Source organism: Semicossyphus pulcher, unplaced genomic scaffold (assembly GCF_022749685.1).
Source record: "Semicossyphus pulcher isolate SPU_LCO1_2020_fin unplaced genomic scaffold, fSemPul1.0.p SCAF_6, whole genome shotgun sequence".
NCBI classification, from domain to species: Eukaryota; Metazoa; Chordata; class Actinopteri; order Labriformes; family Labridae; genus Semicossyphus; species Semicossyphus pulcher.
Genome location: NW_027211737.1, coordinates 10,753,963 through 10,776,784, shown reverse-complemented (window position 1 = coordinate 10,776,784; position 22,822 = coordinate 10,753,963). Strand labels below are relative to the sequence as shown.

Sequence of the window (22,822 nt, the reverse complement as noted above, 5' to 3'; positions counted from 1 at the left end):
TGCCCATTCTACATTCCTACAACACCCAGCATGCATTGCGCCCCTCCCTCTGAAAGGAACGGCCCAGCGAGAGACACTGGAGTGAAATACTACCAGTCAAGGACATTGATCGCTGCAGGCAATGGGTCAGAGCGGTACAGAATCGGAAATACGACAAGAATATACCTGTGGATCGTCTGAAAAATCTTCAGGTCTGCAGTCTACATTTCAAACCTGACGATGTTGAACGAGACATGACATCGGCGGCGGGCTTCCTAGATTGAGGAAGTGTAGTTTAGCGAGCTCCCTTTTCCAGGGCCCATTAGAGAAGAGGATAGCGTCCTCCAATTCTTTTTTCTACCTTAATTGCATTAGCTCCCCATAATAGCATGATAGGACAGAATTCAAAGGCTTGTTTCCCTAAAGGTTGTTTACATCTCACGTATTAACCCTTTAAATCATTATTAAATAAGTTATTTAACTTTCTCAAAGTTTGAAAACCTCTTAAACACTTTTGAGAAGTGCTGTCTAAATAATGTGGTTCTGCAGTCAATGTGTTGACAGTAGCAGACTCTGAAGGACTTGCACTACAAGCTGTGTAAATGTTTAATACGGGGAACACCTCTGCCTCAAGAGGACCGCACAGTCAAACATGGCCCTGGCAGAACCAGACCCACCCCCACCACAATCACAGGAAACAGTCTGTGCACCGGTTAAACAAGACGCGGTCGAAAGCGGTGAGTCCATCTTTGAAGTGTGTGAGAGAAAAGGAGGAGGGGAAAGAGGAGTGTGAGTGACTGGAGTGCGGCGGTGTGTACACAAGTACCAGGCCTTTTTAAATCAGGTCTACAATTTTCTAAACAGGGAAAGTCCACATGACAGCTGCAGCTGACGCACGGTCCCTTCTGAAGAGTGTGTCCGACTGTAACACATCAACACCAGCTCACATACCAACACTCCCAGTTGTTCACATAAAACTATTTTCTCCATGGCGGAAACTTTGCAGTAGAGTGATCTGGTGATGCCCTGTATTCTGACTGCTGTGATACAGAGGAGATTCAAACTGCTCCTTCGTCCTGTAACAATGTAAAAAAAAAAAACTCCACTAATCTAAGGGGAATATTTAAATATTTTAATAGCTTTATTCAGGGTTGCAGGATATAGTCAGTATGTGTAGTAAAACCCATAATGACTGCCTGAGGGTGCACAGACCAATCAGTCATATGTAGTGGACCCTTAAGTGTAATAATGTGTGAAACTTTGAGTTTAACACTTTTCTCTGTCCAGAAGAAAATTAATAGGATTTTTTAAATGGTTCTACTGCAGCTTTAGTCCCTCAAGAACATCCACATTTAGAATAATATGATGGTAATGATAAAAGCTAAACTTCACTTAATTCCTGTGGATAATGCGCCTCTCTCTCTCCAATGGAGCCATTCTTACTATTTAGAAGTAGAGGGTACCTACAGTGCAGCTCATTGAGGGGGGCAGGGCCTCCAGTGCCCTGAGGGCAACAGCAAAAATATTCATTATTCTTAGAAAGTAATGTATATGGAAATTTTGGGAAACATATTTCCCTTAGACTAAGAGCTGCATGAGTGGACTGACACCACTCTATAAGCCTGCACATAACTGTAAAACTTAGCCACCACAGCCTTAGCTTAGAAACAAAGGCTGGCACAAGGAGCCTAGCTATGTACTGAGCTAAGACAGGATAACCAGGCATTGGGTGCAGATTAATCCTTACAATACAGACATGACAGTAGCATTTATCATCTTGTGTAATTTCAGGGAATGAAGCAGCTTCTGTTTTAAGATGTTAAACTATTCCTTGGAGAAGAAGTGGGGACACTTAATGCATGAATACTGGTTGTTGACGTCATTATTCGAGTTACATTACACTACTCACGCAGCTGCGCATGCGTTGTTTTCGCCTAAAGTAGTTTAACTACATGCGCCATGTCAGCCATGAGCAGGAAATGTGATGTCTGGAAGTACTTTGACAAAAAAAGACGACGATAACGTGCTGTGCAAGATATGTGGTGTTAAACTTGTTTATCATAGAAATACTAGTTCGATACTTTACCACATGCGCTTAAAGCACAAGGAGAAGCCAGCGGAGACAGACAACAGGCAGTCTCGCATCACATCATTTGCTAGCCCTGTTAGCACTCGTCGTTGTGATGATACCAGAGCGGAGAAGATTAGCCTGCTAATAACGAAAATGGTGTCCGGAGATATGCTCCCGTGAGCTGATGGCGTTTGTTGAGCTGGAGTACAAGCCACCATCATGCCAGACAACAGCTACAACAGTGGAAAAAATGTGAGTTACGTGTTAAGCAACACAGAACAGAAGCCTATACAGTTGCAAGGAGCTGCTCCATCTTCAAATATGTGCTCTGCAGAGACATAGGAAGCACTTTGTTTTCTTGAGCATCCCTGTCATCTGTAGACCAATCACTGCCAACCTATGGATATTACCCAGACCGCCAAATATAGACACAAGCAGGCCGCATTCATATCCATGATGTGAGACAGTGTCAGCTTTGTAACCGCAGTGAGGAATCCACCAAACTATGGTAAAATGTACATCACAGAAAACCTGTGTGCAAGCTGCATGATCATCAACAGAAAACACAGCATGTTCTCACAGAGGAAGAGGTATACGACCCTGTGTCCTTGAGAAGCAAGCAAACAACCCAGCCCTGACTTGCTACATACATTGATCTGTACATACAGTAACCACTCAGAGAACACAGCCTGAGCCAGAGATCCAGTTTCAGATTCATTTGCGTGATGCACGATAAACAAAGCTCTCATGAAATGGATTTATGCTATATAAAAGAGGAATCCTCGCCATCTCAGGCTACATGTTTTCACACTTCTCCAACTGAATTGAATGAGTCACTGGGACCTTGATACTCTAAAAAGCAAGAACCTTTATAAAAGCTTCAGAAATTAATGGAGTAAAATATGTTGAAATGAGTTGTATAATATGTTATGCAACATAAGTGAAGGTTTTTATTTTTTCTTCTTCTCCTCTCTTCCATCTACCTCTTTATATCTCCAAACCAAAACCAATCTACAAGACAAAAAAGGTGATTTTACCAAGAATGTATTATAATTTACCTTCAAGGAGTATTGCATTTAAAAATATCATTTGGTAACAATTGCCTAGTCTGGTTTGCAAATAGGAAAACAAGCAGAGGCAGCACAACCATAATGAAGACTCAACAGCGGTGATCATAATTGCTTTTTGCTACCAGGGTAGGAATGCACTACATGATTATGTGGCTGTTTTGCTGATCATTCGGATGGGTGGAACATACACAGGAGATTAAACTCTGAATGCTGGATTCAATTTGAAAAACTTGTAGCAGTGAGGGAAGAAAAGACTTGTTTGGAATGATAAGATGCTGAGGCAACACAAGACCCAACAACCGAACTGAGATACTGTTCAGTTCCAGTTTGAGTCGATCAATAGATCAGCGTATGGTGTCAGACACACTCTGTCACGTCGTCCACATCAGATGACTCATTCGTAACAATCTGCACCAAGGTTGTCACGACCGCTGTCCAAGGTGCTGAACCCCGAGACCACCGAGGATGCGGGGGCTGTCCAAGTGATTGCTGCTGTTCATTATTTTATGACACTTAGAGAAAACCATGACTTTACTTTATGCGTGTATACTTTGGCAATTTCAGACGTTAAAGGTTTTTAATTAAAAACTTCTGATGATATTGTTTTCTTGTTGTTAAAATGACTTGTTTTATCAGAAATACTCCAGCTACCACTTTTTGAAACTCCATCTCCTAGGACCCCAATAGCGGGGGATTGGTAAATAGTTAGGCTAGAAGACTCTGTCCCTTTCAATACTTCATACCTCTTTATTCCCTTCATTTCCTACTGTGTTCAGCTTCTTGTGATTTTCTCATTTTGCCACTTTCTCCTTGCTGTGCATCAGTTTGCATTCTCACCCCTTGCTCCTCCAGTCCACACATCAAAGACACTGACCCCAAAATTGCTCCCCGTGGGCAGGTCAGCGCCTGACATGGCAGCAGTGAGGAGTGTGTTTGCAAGGTTAAATCTCAAAGTGCTTTTTCCACTGAGGTAGAAAAACTGTAAGATTGTATAAGAGCATTCCTCTTACCATTTAATACAGAGCTTGAAATAAACAGCTGTAACCATCTTAAACAGCTCCCCTAGATAAAAACACATGAAAGCAACACAGTTCTGTGAGGTGACGTGCTCTTGAGGATTATTTCTGGCAGACACAGTTTCTTCCTGTGGGTGTCAGGTGGCAAACAGTGCACATAATGAGGACACTGACACACAAACAAAACATGGGGAGACAAGACGAAATTAGGTCTTCATGCCGTCAAGGCTGGAAGGGATGTCTAGAGGACAAATCCAAGACTATAAAATGGGGAAATTGTTCGATACATGAGGAGAATATTAACACTTTCTGACAATTAACTGAGGAGAATTTCAACTATGCGGCTCCATCGCAGCCTGAGCAGAGCATTTTACCTGTTACAGAACTGACCTCTGAAGCACATGCTGTGTGCAATGACTGTGAAGAGAACCCAGTGTGCAAAATATTTACCTCGCTAACTGTTTGCTGTCGCCGCTGTACAATGCTCATTAATCTGCCCGAGATGCCACTGCAGCACAGCCACAGCTGGTGCGAAACACTGTGTCACGAGCTACAGCCTGCATTGACACGCGGCTGCACTATCCACGCACTCATTCAACCCCCCCTCCCCTCTCCTTTCATCAACTATCCGTTCTTCTCTAGGCACACGCTGAAAGAACATACATGCAGCGTCAGATGATGACTCATGGCAGCATCCTACATGTGCCGGCTTTTGTTACACCTGAAGCATACGCAGCTGCAGTCCTCCAAGGACACAGGATGCTCACAGTCACCAGATGGATTATAAAGTTAAAAAACAGAGAGGTATGGTTAAGACATTAAAAGCAGAGACAAACAGGCCTGGAAATCAACTCCACTCACCTTCATGTCTCCTCACATCAGTGGAAGGTGAGAAAGTGGTGGAGATGTATGAATGTCAAAGACAAAATGAGGAGAAACAGAGACAGATGGAGAAAAGCAGAACTAGTGTAAAACACTGATGGTGGTGAGCATGTGATTGATGGGAGAATAAAATTTTGAGGAGTACAGCTGATGACAGGAGGAGAGGAGGAGTGAAAGGAAGGAGGGAAGAATGAGCAGGAGAGGCTTAGTGAGAAATCAGCAGGTTGTGGTGGTGTTGCAGGAAAGAGGAGGAGAGAGAAAGAGAGATAGAGAGGGAGAGAGTCTAGACTGCCTCTTAAAGGAAAGTATCCGCATTCACAGCACACGCCAGCCAATGACGAATGTTGGAGAGGCCAGGCTGCGCCGCTGACTGGCTGTATGTGAGCAGAGAGGATGGACAGATGGGAGAGGAGGCAGCCAATGACAGCGGAGGAGGATAACCAATGAGGGGGGAGATGAGACGGAGAGGAGAGAGAGCCTGTGCGTGGATGTGTTTTACAGCCGGAGAAAAGCATGCAGACGGATCAAGGGCATTCAGAGCGCTAGCATTCCTTTGGTTACTCAGCATAATACATGAAGTACATAGATCAATACGATGATTGACGTCACATTTTGGCAGCTTGATAACGATTCACATGTTCGGATGGAAAGCAACAGTGTGACAAACTGAAGTAATGGGTTACACAATCATCTGTGATGCTTGTTCGAAAAGAGCTGGTCCAGTTTGGGGCCATTTTCTTTGGCCCATCACGAAAGAACACACACCATCAATCCACTCATCACTCTCGGCCACAATTGTCCCTTTGAAAAACCTGCTGAACACTATGTCTTTATGCGACTTGGGCTCAGCAGGCAGAGACGGGGGCTCTTGTCGACACAATGAAGAGCGCGGACCGGAGTCACTGCAGGCTCACTGCTGACAAGCTAAGTCCACGTCCTCGTCAGCAGTTCCTCAACACCAACTGATAACGCTTTAAGAAGCACGGCAAGAGAAAATCCAACACTCAGACTACATCAGACATGTCAACAGGGCCATCAAGAGAAGTAGCCAAAAGGAGAGAGAAGCAAGTGGAAGGGTTGTGTTCGAAACTATGGTTATGACATCTTTAGAAATGTTTTCAAAATTATATAAGACATTTGGTTCAACCACAAACTATCTGTCTCACACAATCCTGTCTCACAGTTTCATGCTTGACCTTTACACAATCTTTGCACTTTTAAACCACATAATTAAAAACAGTCATTACTCACGTACACTCTTGAGGTCCTGTTCCCTCCGTTCTCACACACTGTTCGAGCACTAGATAGAGGCGATAAATTCATTTGTCCAGTACAGTCCAGTACAGTCCAGTGGTCCGATCTTGTGTTTGTTTGAGTTCCTGTGGTTTCCTCTCTATTGTCTCTCACTCATTCTCTCCTTCTCTGTCCCCCAACTGGCCCTGCCTGCTAAAAAGCCTGTCTGCGTCAGCTGCACCTGCCGCCTCTGACTCTGTGCTTCACAGCATGGAGGCGCTGTCTCCAAAACCAAAACACACACATACACGCATACTGTACACTGTGTGCAGTGCTGGGATCAGTCAGCCTCCATGGGCAGGAGGGGGTCGCTTAAGAATGACAACAACTGCGCGCATGACTGCGAAGAGCATGTCGCTCCCCACACCATCTTCAAAAGCTCCTCACACACATTTCCATAAATCCTCTCACTCGTTCTATTTTCTCTCCTCAGCCATGGGTCTGCATTGCAGCACTCAGTCAGGTTGTCAAGAAGCGAGTAACTCTGGTAATCCCTCAGACCGCTCCTGCCGGCCATTACAAGCACACGGGCAATCTGTCAAAAAATAATGTGGGCCTGCAGCTAAATCAATAGTTTCCAGTACACTTTTTTGGCGGGCAGAGATGAGTGATCATCCTCCTACTGTCTCCTGCTATCACTTCGGTCCCAGCCAAGGCAGCAGTGAAACATCTCGGGGCACAGTTCTCTTCTTTGAGATAAAACTCATTCTGAAGCTCGTTCTGTAAGAATATTCATAAAGGTTTCATAGTTTGTTTAGATTTGACACAGGAAGGGGAGCAGGCTTAGCTCAGTTGGTAGAGCAGGCGCCCCGTGTACAAAGGCTACTTGGTGCATGTCATCCCCCACTCTCTACTCTCCACATTTCCTTCAGCTGTGCCATCAAGAAAAGCAAAAATTATCTTGTGATAGAATGTGATGCCTGTATTAGTTTCAAATGTAATTTTTTGGTCCAGCAGTGATTATGATTAAACAGACTGATGAATGGGTTTGGTGGCATTGGCACTTTCTCACCAGCAACGACAAAGATAAACAACCACCAATAGTAATAAATGACTCAGAGGTTTCTATCAAAATAAATTTAGGCAACGACAATTTACAAGGTGTTTCACAGCAAAATGTACCACTTACAGAATAACTACAAATATTTATCCAACACTGTCAAGACTCATGATGGACTGGTTAATTAAATAGTATTAAAACCATTGCTGTTTTTTCAATGCTCACATTCTTCTTTCGTGTACAGACCTACATGAACCAAAATGCAACTCGCTCACTGACAATTCTTGCTGTGTTTTTTTGCTGGAACCAGCTGACGTAGCCTTGAGCTGCTAGCTTCAAGCAGAGATGCCCAGTGGGATATAGTCATCTGGTTTAGGCTCACTTCTATCTAAGACATCAACAACATAATTTCTTTCTTCAAAGTATAGTCTTGAGCCTCATCTGACCCTTAAAAATGTTTCAAGCTGCTTTTGTTTTATCGTTGTTTCCAATGTAGAGTAGTCCTCCCACCTTACCTTTAGAATCCGCACACTTCCCCTTTAAGCATTAAACGAGATTCTTAGCATACACCTTGATCGCCCACTAAATCCAAGGAATCGTTATTAGAACAAGACCTATGTCACGTTACAGCGGCTGGTTAGCTGCCGTCTTCAGTCCACTTTCAGGGATGACACATTCAGAGTTGTGTCAATCTCCCACTACATAGCTTAAACAAGTAAGTGAGCCTTTAGCAGCACTAAAGCAGGCCGGGTTACAACAGCAAACAATCGAGCCCCCTCTGGCTTTCCTTGTTCGGTAAGCCTAAAGTTTAAATACTTTTTTAAGGTCAGCTCTCTCTGGTTTCAGAAGAGACTGAGCACGGGTTTGACTCCCTCACCCTGAAATGGCAAAGTGACTTAAGCGACGGTGTGAGTGTGCAACTGTTTTAAGTAACAGACACGCGCCACTGTCCCTACACTGCTTGTGTTTATAGTGACTTATAAAAAGGACACGAGTTTACAGCAATACAATGATAATAAAACACAGATATTATTCATAAGTAGTATTTTTTTCTTACTGGGTAGTAAGTTAATAACTCTAGATTTGTAATGATTCAATGGAAACATCCAGCTGAGCTCACACACACAATCACAAACACACAATGCATAAAAACCACTGAGGCTAGAACAGCAGCAACACAAAGGATGAAATCCCCAAATAAAGCTTTTAGGCCGGCAGAAACTATTAGTCATCTCTGAGAATAAACCCTGCTCACAACAGGGATCCTAATTGACCAATCAAAACTTGCCTCAGCGATGAAAATAGAGCCAACTACTTTATTACTAACAGTAAGAGGGCCGTTGTGTTGGCTAGCCTTCCCATCATAGCTACCGACACAATTAAGCTCAGTACTTACCAACAATTGCGGCTTTTTTGAGGTTACAGTCCAGCTTTCTTCTCTTTCTGCCACCTGTCTCGATGATCCTGAGTGTGGGAGTCATCTTACTCTTGACCCTTTCTCTGTTTTCCTCTCCTCTCACGCCCCCGCTCCCCCCTCCCACGCTCAGCTTTAGCCGGACAGTTCCAGTTCTCTTCCACAAATCAGCGCAAGTGCCCAATAGCAACGCGTGTCCCCTTCACTCCTGTCCTTAACCCCTTGTTCCTCCTCGGCTTACCCCTTTTGATCGCTCTTCATCCTGGAAGCAGAGAAATGTTGGTCTGGCTCTGCGCTTGCAAAACATCGCCAAGACCTCTAACCTCCCTACTTCTTTCTCGACTGCTGAGACTGGTAATCTACTGTTGGCATGCTCTGTGGTATTAAAATGTGTTACTGGGACAAAGTGGGTGCCGGTATTAGTGAGGGCTGAAAACGCAGCACGGAAAGTGCAAGAAACTTCGAGAAAGGAGAGGTACGAACGTTATTAATATTGGTTTTGGCTCCGTCCACGCTAATGGGGATGAAATGCATGTTGCTGTCTCCATTTCAGCTTCTTCACTGCCAGTAAACCAATTAAATCTGGGAGAAAGGGTTCCCAATTTGGAGATCTTTTAAAAGCTATTAAAAAGTACTCATCTACTTGAGTGGCTTCAGGTTTTCTTGTCTTACAGTATTAAATTAAAGTAGATTTAATGAGTTTGTGGTACGACTGATTAACAGAAAAAGGGGGCCAAAATATAGAACATAAACAACATGTCTTTCTACTTTTATCTCTAAATTGGTTAAAGTGACAGAAAAGTCTTATTTATTAATGTTTAATATGCATATTTATGCAGTTATTCAGAGCACAAGCTGTCTAGGAAAGTTCGACATAGCGCTCGCGTCCTGCAGGCAGAGCAGCAGGTGGTCAAAGGTTAAGGAAGGACACAATTAGACACATAAACAGAGTTTTAAGTATCTGCAGTGGCGTGGACATTGGATCACTATGTCACAATATTAACTGTTAGAGGACACATTTCAGGAAAATAGGAAATAAACAAGCTAATTTGCCAATTGTGGATGTTTCTAAAGTAAGTAAAGTACAGTATGAAAATGTGCCTTGAAACTGTTGTGTAACAACAGCATAAAAGACATTTGTGACCTTGGATGGCTCTGAGGTTAAAACATGTGTAAAAGGGGAAGAGAGAGAGAGAGAGAGAGAGGGAGAAGGGGAGACAAAGAGAGAGAAAGAGAAAGAGGGAGAACGCTCCCTCCTAAGCTGGATCTAGTGGCCTGTGCCCTCCTGCTCTTAATCCAGGCTTCCAGCACATGACCCAGCTAACAGTATTATGGAGTGCTTTGATTAGACCTGCTGCTGCGCGCACGTAGTGGGAGACTTGGCTGCGGTGGGAGGACATGGGGTCCTTTTCTCTGCCACCACTTTGCAGGAATGCCAGGCTTACATACGTATGCACACACACACATACACACACAGTGTTAGGTGTACGTTTAACCTCAGCGTACGCAGTCTATACGCGGCGGTAGAAGACACGAGGCCGGCTGGATTAGGCCTGCAAGTCAGTGAGTCAGTGGATTACCCCGAGACTGTTATTTTAGGTGAAAACTAAGAGTAATACTCAAAAACGTGCTGCTAACTTAAGCCGTGGCTGCACAATAAGTTTCAAGAATGGCACTTAGAGCGGTCAAAACAGGGAGGGGAATTTCACATGACGACTTCAGCTTTAGGCCTTAATCGCATCAGGGGCTCTCGCAGGGCAGATGTGTATTTTTAAGTGAATGAATTCATCAAAACACTACACTAAAAATAGGGCTTGGTATTAAAGGTCTACTCTGAATGCATAAAAAAGAAGGAACTGAATCTGTGGTCAGCTTGGTCATTAATCCTCACTGAATCTAAAGGTAGTGTTTAAGTAACCCATGTTGAAACCCAGTTATTTTGGCACCCGTATCAACAGACTGAATGATATGTTACACACAGAGGAAGACGTTTATCTGGTTGGATTTGAAAACAATATTGTAGAGTGTAAACTGTTTGGGAATCCAGCACAGCATGTCTTCACCGCAGGGGATTAACTGTATGTTGTATCCCTGTAGAGAAAATATTTCTGCTACGTCCTCACAATGTTCAGCAAATAAGGGAATATTCCAGAGAACCCACATTTAACATTAAGCTATTTCTAAGCCATTGAGAAATTATGTGGTGCAACAACTTCACCCATTCAACATGAAAGATTTCTAAACTAGAAAACTCTCAACAAAGAGAATCGATTGATAGAAACTGAACGGTCCAGAGCCAGCAGATTTCTAACAGTGAACACAATCATCCTGAATCCAGGACTGTCAACGGAGTAAAACTATTGCCCAGCAGGAGAGCGAGAGCCATGCTGCTCCGACTGCCAGGAGTACCTCCGAAGCATGAATGAGTTAATCTTAAAAATTACACAGTACACACTGTGTGACCAGCGTTATCTATCACATGTTTGCTGTTGGTGTTGCACACTTTCAGCACATGGTGCGCACACACAAAGATTGTACTGAGTCAGAAAGGAGTGCTGTTCATTTTTGTATTTGTGTGGCAAGTTTGCAAATCATGTTACACCCAAGATGCAGCTTATTTAACGTATAAACAGGTTTTTGTGCTCCGATACTCAACAAAAGCAGAACTCAGAATCAGAATTGACAAACAGGTGAACTTCTTTTCACAGACAAAATATCTATATCTATACTCTAGTTATAAATTCAACTGAAATGCTTTCCTACGAACAACTATCTTAGACATGATTAGTGTCTCCAGGGACAGGTATATGGTGGAGAGCGTTGCTTGAGGCTGCGTGGCACGTGCTACTCTCTTTTTGTCTTTGAGTGCTGTCGCAGCATGCCAGACGTGAAGGAAACTCACAGTGACAAGTGGTCTGATGGTGTTCCGGTGATGCATGTTGGCTTTGCCTGGGTCACCTCTAATCTGGTTGGGATAAATCACTACCTGCAACTTCTCTAGCCATTACCACAAAATCAGGACACAGTTTGGCCCAACCAGGAGGGGGCACAATGAAGCTAAAAGCCCCCCCTTTTTTTCCCTCATGTGCCACTTAACGCAAGTATTTCCTTTGCTATGAATGCCACTTAAAGTCCAAACACTCTGCTGTCACAGCAAGAGGTTACTGCTGTCTCTTTCACTTTGTCTAACTGTGCCTCCTGTACGCTGTAAGCTGCAGTTGCTTTCCTTGAAAACTTGCTGACACATATGAATGCCTCCACTAGAATAATCCACCGTTTTAAATATACTTGTATATTTCTCCCCCTGACATCGCTCTTAAAGACTGTTGCCGCTCTATCAAACATATTTCCATTATAGCAGAGTGTAAAGAGATCATTTTATGTCTGCCGCTAAAAGCATCCTCTCCGATTCAACTTTCAATTTGCCTCTTCACTGCCGCACATAAAGAACATAATCAGGAAAGATAATGCAGGTAAAGCTGCAGCACAACAATCAGTTAGAGATTCAGACTGTTGGACACAAATCAGTGACATCTTCATAGACCGTAAGGGAAACAATCACACTGAAATGTCAATGGCTTCTAAAGAAAAATAAAACAACCACAAGCCTGTATTTTTGGTCTATCTAAACTAGATAAGAATGCCCAAAGCATCAGCAGTAACCAACCTTCAATATAATCAGGTAAAATCGTGCAGTGGTAACTGATGACCTCCCAGAATTCAGCCACTTACAGACAACTTACCTTCAAATTAAACCGACATAGTTTCTGTTCTAATAAATGTTTAATAGTTCAGTTGGAGGCAACATGAAAGAATGCACCCTGTCGTATATTTTGCGAACCACAATCAAACCGAAGTGTTTATGCGTAAAGATCATGTTGACAGGTTTGTTGACTTCAGTTCAGACTGACGCTGGGTAAGCCTTCTCAGCACTACGGGGCGGTGGGGGGGTCACTGACTGCAGAGCTATAGCTGGGCTGGAATGTGTGAAACATTATGAAGATGTCAGCGCCCGTTCAGTAAAGGGAACCCTGGAGATTTTCTACGATATTCAATCCTTGCCTCCCATAGTTCACTGGCCTGACGTTACCCTATAAAAGCATCTGTGCTCAAGGACGGGACCCGGTTTATTTCGCGCACACTCCACTTTCAGTGTTTTCCCCAGGGTTCCTTGTAGTACAGGAGGTATTTTTGGTGCCAGTGCATTTTCCAGGCTCCGTTCCAGAATGGTTCTCGTTTCTATGTTTGGATTATCATAGATCTTAAGAGGAACAATTATACAATTTAGCGTTATTAAATCAGAGGGCAATGAGACCTGTATTAAACCTCTAATCATACCCTCCACTCGGTTTGAATAATGTGATTAATTCTGATTTTAAAAGGAAAATAATTGCCGGTAATACCATGTTAGGCACTCTGAGCTTGTCAAAGCCAGATGACATGATCATCATAAATGTATTCACTATAGTATTTCCTTACTACAATGTAATGTCATGTAGGTTGAATAAAAGACCTGCAGCTTTTAGTATACAAGTGTTTTAACTTTAACACTATTTGACAAATCATTCAGCAAAGTAAAGCTGGCCATTAAGAATACCGTTAAGTAAATGTCTGTTCAGTCACAGATGAGATGTTAGACAAACTGTCACTTTAAGCAATCACTGATTTCTCCAAGAGGTAATCAAACATGGACTCAACACAGGGAGGTGTTGGGAATTCTATATGTAGATTCTGTCATGTTGTGTGTTGACACAGAGATGCCACGATGACGGCATACCAAGCCAGAAACCGAGTACCATGAGAAGGTGAGAACATGTGGACGAGTTACCTCTACCCAATCAATCAAATCAGATGATGTAACTGATCAGCAAACCGAGAAGAAAGTGGGTTATCAATACCAGGGGTTGAAATTGCAAACATGCCTGCAACGATCTTAAATTACAGTTTGGGCGTGCAGCAGAGCTGAGGGTGCATGAGGGTTTTTATTTGGGTACATTTGATTGGGAAGTAAAACATATAGTCACACTAAGTATACTAACCCACGTAAGAGTCAAAATGACTCAACAGCATCTCTGGCCCCTGATCCCTTGACATCCTGCCAACCGGCATGACAAATGTGTTTATTTTAAGTGAACTGAAAAATGTGCAAACATGACAGGACAGTTGACAGATTGGTGACAACAACCTGAAAGTCAACCTAACAGCTCACAGCACCTTTATGTCCCTCTTATCTTGAATTATGTATGTTTAAACATACCATTGTTCCACCTTGCAGGTCCCCACCTCACAAGGGGGCCTCTGAATAGATACCACCAGCCTCTATCTGACAAACCGCCCCCACCTTCCAGCCTCGCTGCCTTCTGAGGTGTCACATATCCACCACTTGCTCGTGTTGCTAAAGGCAGGAGAGAGGAGGAATGATTTGGCTAGAAATAGCAGCGTCACATGAGTGTGTGCAGTGACCAGTCAGCCAGCTGCTCATCCTTACATGGAGCCCTGCCCCAATCGTACAATCAAATGCAAATAGGCGGTACCATTATCAACACAACAGCGTGGACCAGTGCAGACAGGTCGATCATTAGTCTCTGGGGCTTGTCACACCCTTCCCCAAGCTAAAGAGACAAACTCAGAGTTTAAAAGGACACGTGAGCTCACACCTGTTCAAACATCCAGATTTCTACAGACTCACAACATTCACACTGACAAAAGAAACTGAGCCCCTTATGAGAGAAAATGAAAAACACACGCTTTGTTTATAAGGTCATATCTGTGTAATATCCACACATAAAAAGAATGGCAATAACAGTACTCAAAACTGACTGTTCAACTTGTTCCAGTGTTTTAGGGTAATAAAAAATACATCAAGTCTTTTGTCCCGGGTCAGACCGAGCTCAGGCATCCTGTGCAGAAAACTTTGGAACCAATACGCACGCTTTACACCCCTAATAAGAAGTTTATGTGCACGTTTAATTCACAAAATTGACTCCATTGTACTCCAACAAAGTGCACACTTTTCCAGACCATCTCCTTTGCAAAGGCACAGCAGTATTACTCATTTTTAAAACCTCCAAACCTCACACTTAAACTAATGGTGGAAAAAGCATTCTGCAAAGCAATATTTTGTAAAGAATGTTTTTTGTTTAATATTGTGCAGCCCACACACACACACACCTCACACACACACACACCTCACACACACACACACCTCACACACACACACACACACACACACACACACACACACACACACACACACACACACACACACACACACACACACACACACACACACACACACACACACACACACACAGTTTTGCCAATCCCTCCCTGAGGAAAAGGACAAGCTGCTTGGAAATGTTGTTGTTGGAAAGGCAGTTTGTAGGTAACAGAGGGGCAGATCTGTATCCATACGGCAAAAAACAAAACAAAATGTGTCTCTAACATGACCTGAAAGATCCTCACATCTGCCAAGAACAACTTTTCCCATGCTTCTCTGAGTTTTTCCATGATAAGTTTTCCACAACTTCTAACCGGCAACAGGTCTGACTGGTAAAAAATAAGACTTCTTACATTCAAGCCCCAGGTGCTCCTGAACAAATCTACTCGAGTTGACCAGGAAAATAATGTCCATTCTAGTTCCCATAAATAAAACCACAATGCCTCACAGTCCAGCAGTAAGCCTGTCATTAGCATAGTTAACACCAGGCCAGCACCAAAACAAGAGACGCTCTGTGTGACAACGCTTTGATACGGACCCTGCCGCTTACAGAAGGCCACCAGAAACACTACAGAACGGCTCTCATGACCGAGTGGAGAGGACAAACACGGCCAAAAAACACACAAAGGGGTCAGGGAAAACGATGCAACAGGCATAAGCAGTCACACGCTAACCAGGGCAATAAATGGCTAATTGTTTACATGTAAGCTGCTATGAGTTTCCTTTTATGGGAAGAATATAGAGGTTTCGTCTTTGAGGAGGCCATAACTTAAAGAGTAGAGGTTTTCTTGTATGCGTCACCCTCCCCAATATAAATGAGGGTCTTTTGCTTCAAAGCAACCAAGACAGGAAAACCACCAGGAATCGTGATTAAATAGATGAGTAAACGCTAACTGTAAACGCGTTTGTTTGTCAAGAAGACAGAAGAAACTTCCGATTATACCACACTCGTTTAACGAAGATATGTTGTTCATCAGAGCATTATGGGCTATTAAGGCTCACAAAATTGCAGGCCTACGTGACAGTAGCATCAGGAGGACAGACAAGATTATGGGATACCAAGGTTTTAAATCGGTTGTTAGCTTGCCACTTGATAGGAGTTCCCTGAAACCAGCAGCATACATTTACATGTACAAACCACAGATACTTAAGTGTACAAATGCAGCCTCAAGTACTTTTGTGTGACAAAAACGTAGATCTGGTTAAATACTGACAATTTAAAACTGAACCAGAGGTTGTAAAGTCTATTTAATAGTTGGTTATTTTCCCAAGCTTTAACGGTGTCCTGACCCTGAAGCAAAGCCCAAATTAAGTCATCAAGGGAGAGAAAATGGCAGTTTTGAAGTGTGTACCATTTGGTTTCAGCATCTTGCTCCGTCTCTGACAGCTAGCAGCTTCTCAGTTTCATTATATCCACAACAACCTTCACATGCCGCCCCTTCCTGCTCCCCTGTCCTGTGTTCTTCTTCTCACTTCTGTTATTCAAGATGGAAAGACATGCTATCAGCTCCACATGATCACTGATGCTTAACATGTTTTCAGCAACCACATGGATTAAGCAATGCTAGCACAGGCAGACATGCAACTCACACAAACAGCATGAAGATTCCCACTGTGCTATCATGTGATGTTGCCATGGCGAAGGAGGGCTCAGACATAACAGTGTGATTGTGCTCTGAGGGCGAGGTGGGCCGATCAGAGAGACAGACTGTTCTCTGACGGTGACACAGCCAGGCCTGGTGCCAAGTGAAGTGCCCTTCCCGCCTACAGAGATGCGGACACACCCACTGGCAGAAGGGCCTGCCCGCACGGGGCCCCACCATCGTGGAAATCACAACAGACCCCAGCTTACTTCCATACATATCTCTTCATGTCGTCCTTCTATTGTCGACCCAAGCAAACAAGGTGATGTGGTCTATTTAGAAGAAAATGTGAATTAACTTAAATGACATAACATAAATCAGTCTATAAAAAAAAGATTCCTACAGTCGATGGTATTGGCCGATATGAGCCAATGACAGATGTTTTGATGAAAACAATATTGACCGGACATATAAAGCAGAAAGCAATAATTAGGTTGAGTATGTTATCTTGTGGTTCATCCAGCCGAGCACACTCAGACTCCATTATTACAATACTCTGGGCACTGTCTGCAGCATGCAGTAGAACATAACAGCTTAGTAGATAGTGATTCACACTTGAATTGTTTGACAATATAATAGTGCCATATTGTGTTCGTTAATGTTTTTGGTTAAAGCAGCTTCCTGTTTAACTTTGCGTAGTCTTATAGGTGCAAGTCAGTGCACATTCAATGTAGAAACTTATCCCAGCTCAAACTGCACAATTTCTGTTATTTAAGTTAAACCGGTTGATTTGTTCCTTCCAAATTTGGTTTCAGTATTGGCCTCAAAAATATATCGGTGCAACATCGGCCAGGCTCCAAAAAAATGCAGCCATCAGTTGTGCAAACAGCTTTTCTGTGATGTAGTGGGGCAGCATCTAACAGATCTTGAAATACTGATTAGACTGTCGATGGTTTATAGATTAATCAACTAATTGCTTAGCTTTAACATGAGATGTCTGCAGCAATGCACGTAGCAGTATGCAACTAAACCACTGTAGTGGTTTAACTAACAAAAACATCCTAACATTCACTGGTTAACAATAAAAAGACTACACTGAGGACGAGGGGAATGTTGTTGAGTAATCAGTTGGACAATTGGACAAATTAAAATGTTGACCTCATGGTGGCCCTATGGGTATTTAATCAGTTAAAATGCACCCAAAGGGAATCATGTTCTAAAATTCATGGAAATCAATTCAACAGTTGTCAAGAAATTTCATCCTAAACCAACAATATCAACCTCACAGTGCAAGAGACAGAAAATGGCAAAGCCACACACTCATTACTGTAATTAATTATTCCAACTGATGCTGATCAACGTTTTGGCTTTCTGCCTTCTTCCTGGTGAAACGCAGCAGTCACGTGACTGGCATTTACACCCACTGGCCAGGGACAGGTGCTACAAATTAGGACAATCTAAGGAGGCCAATCTAAGGGAGGCCGGACTGCAAACACGTTACAGGCAAGATCAGGGGGATCATGAAAGCCATTAGCATTTATCCTCTTGGGATCATGAAAGTATGTGCGAAATGTCATCTTAAGCCACCTGATAATTGTTGGGATATTTCAGTCTGGACGAAAGTGGTGAACTGAAAGACACTGCCTGTGCGAGGGCCACTTACAGGCATGGCTAAAAACGACAACACAAAGGTGAACATTTTCAACACAATTCCTGAGCCCAAGGTAAAGTCATATACCTGCTTTTTTGTCCGACAAACACTCCAAAGCTCGAGCCAAACCGATATGTTGCCGTAGTAGCACTGGCATATTTGTAGGCAGGTATGTAACAACTCACTGCAGTGCGAGATTATCCAAAGTATTTAAGGGGTTATTTAGAAATGATGTCATAATGGCGTAGCTTATCCACATAACTCAAAAATACGGATATTAGTTTTGGCCTCAAAGATCTAATATCTGTCAAGTTATTAAGGATATAAAACAAAAAAAATCCCAAAACAGCAACTATGCAATTTTATTTGATTTAATTTCTTAAAGAATATTTTTTCTATTAAACATTTAACAAATTTACTGTTATCTGTAACTGGGCGTCATGACTTCTATCCTATATCACTCCATGTAGACCAATGTAACGCCACTGTCTTAATAGAGAAAGCACTGTATATAGTCTTTGAGAACTTGCAAAGAGGGACACTGAGAAGTAATGTGGTGTGACCTGCCTGATCAGTGTCACAGTGCGAGAGGCCTAATATGAATTCAACGTGGACCTGAACTAAAGGTGGAGTCACACATGTCAGGAAGTTCTTAGAAACTGCAGTGTGTGTGTGCACGTGTGCTGACACCTCCATGAAAACTGGTCTGACTCTGCTCTCTCAGCACCTTGTTGAACATGAAAACATTACACAATGTACAAATACTTTGTGCATGCGTGCATACAAACCGTTCTTTGCTCCCCTCATCCACTGAGACCAGGCGACAACACACAAGTTTCAAAACACAAGCTTCCGCTGCCTGACATGAACTGTTGTAAAAAATGCACTGCTATGTGTTTGTTATGAAGCATGTCAATTTATGGGTTAGCACTAAAGAGAGGCTCTCATGTTCTTAGCTGTGCTGCTCACTGCCGATTCCGTGTGAATCACTCTGCCTCAATTGTTATTTTCTCCCCGGGGATTACGCTCACAAAAGGCAGGTCATAGTACAATTGAAATCTAAATTGAATTTGTCCCTAATGTTTCTGTGAACCCACCTTATGTCCACAAGATAGTGATTGTAAAATTGAATTAAGATCACGTGAAAAGGACAACAACAGCAATGATATTCATTCTTCCTCTGTTCCAAAGCTGTCTGAGACAGAGTCATTGCATCGAGACCTGATTTGGTTCAACGCAAAGGTTTAAATGTTTCTTAGAAAGCAGGTTCATGCAGCGAATCAAGCAACTTCAAATGCAAAACAGCAGATTAAACTGTGTGGACCCAAGATTTTTTTCTTAATCCCTTTCTACAAATACTGTATCTAAGGTGTAAACACGTATGAAGAGTTAAAGGACTTTTTTACGCACTTGTCAAAGGTGGGGGGGTTTGTGTTTAACAATGTAGGGATGGGAGAGGGAGACGTCGGCGACAGGATTCCTATCAAAGAAGCTGGTCAGCAGAAGTCATGCACTGTAAACTCATACATTCACATAAAAACATAAGGTGAGTAAAAAAAGGGAAGTCATTAATCAGCATATCTTATCACAATCTACTTTTATATCTGTCCCATGACCTTTATGACTAGACAAGATACAGCAATCAGTGAATTTAGATCCTCCAGTTTACGAGCCCGAGCTGTGTAAAAAGCTCTGATGTTACATTTTCACAGCGAAGCTTTTATGAGAGAAAACAACTAAAAGAAAACATGTGAGGTGGTGCCAGGCCCCTGCATTCTTCTCCTTCCTCACTCGTTCTTATCAAAATGTGCAGGTTAATCATTAACTCACAAACCCCCCTTCTGGCTGCTTGGATGTACTCACCCCATAACACAGCAGGCCATTGGTTAATCTTTGGTGTGGGGTGTGTGTCATTCAAAGAATATATGAGGACTGGATTTAGACATATTCTGGTTGAAAATAAGGGGAGCTGACAAAATAACAGAAACAGTGGCCGTATTAGAGGTAAAAATCTTTAGTATTGTTGTTTTAAGGGGGAGTTTTAACACAACAATATATCAAATCATACAAGGTCTTCATAGGGATGTTTAACAATCTACTTTAGTACTTAAAGACATAACCTTGATGATTTCAGTTTCGTTCTCTTTAGCGGCACCTTCTGGTGATAATCGGTAACTGCGGGAGTACACTTCCTACATATCCAGACGTTCACAGGCTCCGGTTTTAACGGTTGTAACTCTTGATTTTCCTCGCTGACTGTCGCTTTCCATTTTAGAGTGTTTGCTTTCATCTAAGCGACAAATTTGTTTTTCCTTTGGATTTGGATCCACCTATGTTTTTTCCGCGAATGTCGCCACAGACACCCAGTCTGTAATAATACTATATACTGCAAATCACCATCGTGTTACCTCATTTGTGATAGACAGTGAGTTAACAAACATTTATTTAAGATTAAATCTTTAAGTAAACATTTAAGGTCTTTTACTTGTTTTCTTCTTCATAACATTTTAAAAAGAAATACTGTACTCCGACTCTGCTACATGTATTTTAAATAACTTTGCAACTTAAGATTTCACATAAAAACGAGAGCATAAAAATATAAAGAATTGTTAAAGATTATATTACCCAGCCGTTAAATACTTTTTACATAATAATTCATAAGTTTTAATAACCAATAATCAAATATATAAAAGCATGCCACTTACAGGACACATTTTATCTGCATTACGGTAGCTTTCATTTGAGGCTTAAAGTGGATTTCACTAAGAACACATATTTTTCAAAACATTTTATATATGGAACTTTTTACAGTGCCTTTTGTGTATTTATTTACTTATTTTGTATTTTCAAGTATTTTGTCAGCTTTTTTGTTATTCTTTCCACCCCTCTATGATGACTGTGCCTATGTTCCAGTGTTTGTGATCTTTAATGGGGACAAAGGAAGAGGCCTCGCCCTGGGGCTTCATAAGCAGAGACACACTGTCACAATAGGTACCTGGCTTGTTATCACTGATTCATATCTGTAGGTGAAAAGATCACGTTTATTTCCCTGTGCTGTCTGACTGGCTTTGTGGCTGGCTGACACCACAGTTAAATAACAAGGCAGAGACACCAGCACAGACACAATAAAAGCCTGAGGCTCGTGATGCAGACCAGGGAACAGACCTGAGGCACTTTTCGGATTTTTGGGATAGGCTTGTCCCAACTTCTTATTGTTATTGGGCAATGGGGCGATAGTTGCTGTGCACAGTGCGCATGCCCGGTTGTTGACCCGCCTTGTCGTCAAGTAGTGTCTACTCGGTGCACGGAAAGCTCAACAGAGTGAAATTAACTCGCGTGATTAACGGCAAAGTAATTAGTCGCACGTTGAAAACGGAGCCCCGGGCCAAGCTCTCGCCTTTTCTTGGCTTTTCCACTTTCCCACACTGGTTCAGACCGGTGAACGGACCACCAGACAGTCTGTGAATCGATGCTATTGTGATACACACTGTCGGATGTAGAGTCACACACGTGCAGCAGCTCCATTCAGCTGCGTGCGGGCAGTGGTAACAACACTACGAGCTAAAACACTCGTGTGGTAAAATGTAACATTATCATTGATTCCTGTCAAAGCTAAACCAGTAAAAATCAGAAGACTGTGTGGCTGTTAGCTACCGCAGCTGATTTAAATCCACACACATTGCTGTTTAACGTTGTGTTCACACTTACCAGGCCTGTTCCGTCTCGTGCACAGACGCTCACCACAAAGAAATGCGCAGGGAAAGTGGCTCAACAAGACAGAAACCCGGTCGAATGGGAAAACACACAGGGGTAGCGTGTCTTTTTTTTGCTAGACAAAATGTACTTACCAACGAAATAGGACACCACAAGGGGGGAAATGTGCCGTGTTCCTCTCCGCCTCCACGCCTCTATCTCTGCCTGTATTTTCCCAGAACCGCTCTCCGTGGGCTGCGTCGAAAATGTCACAGATTCCAGCAGTGGCCGTCGTCCCCCACCGGAATGGTTTGTTGCCCTCGACTCCGCCGGCTCATGCGACCATGTTGCCCTGAATGTCGCCTGCTGCTCTCATCCGGGCGTTTAGGGATTGAGCCGTCGTCTCAACAGTGCTCAGGATGACAGCTATGGGATGAAGGAGGAGGAGGAGGAGGAGGAGGGGGATAGCGTGAGACAGGGAAGGAGAGAGAGAGAGAGAGGGAGTAGTGGTCAATCTGTTGAGGGCACGGTGACACCATATTGGGGAGAGAGGGGGGAAATATACTAATATATTTAATGTGCTCAGGGATATTGGTAAATAAATGAATACATAAATAAATGAGCACTGTCTATACAAAGCTGTTTGACAAGATCGGATTGAGCTTTACCCTGATTTTATGAATCCAAATTATATTGGACAGGTCACCTTATTTTTTTATAACAACATTTTTATGTCTAATATATAAACTTCGCTTTAAATAAGCGCTTACAACTCTTAAAATAGGCTACTGTTTGGTAAATGTGATGTCGAAATAAAAGTAAGAAAGCAAACCTATGTATTTCTTTTTCGGGGCAAAGATGTCACCAAAAAAAAAAAACACACTGTACTGTAACTGAGTGTTCATTCAGATTAAGAGCAAACACATTGTCCTGTTCCCTCCCTATAGTCT

General features: G+C 42.7%; 1 protein-coding gene across 5 annotated transcripts in view; it reads right to left on the bottom strand.

The window, feature by feature from the left end:
- Window positions 1–22,245, bottom strand: part of slc20a2 (solute carrier family 20 member 2) — a 45,126-nt gene extending 22,881 nt beyond the window's left edge. For 2 of the 5 annotated variants that reach the window (XM_069682574.1, XM_069682578.1), the window contains exon 1: window positions 22,028–22,245. The gene's annotated coding sequence lies outside the window, so the exon portion shown is untranslated. Of the gene's footprint in view, window positions 1–6,269; window positions 6,293–8,707; window positions 8,892–21,887; window positions 21,957–22,027 lie in introns of those variants that run through there. The other 3 variants (XM_069682576.1, XM_069682575.1, XM_069682577.1) reach the window with 3 other exon arrangements.
- Between the last annotated feature and the right edge of the window lie 577 nt (window positions 22,246–22,822).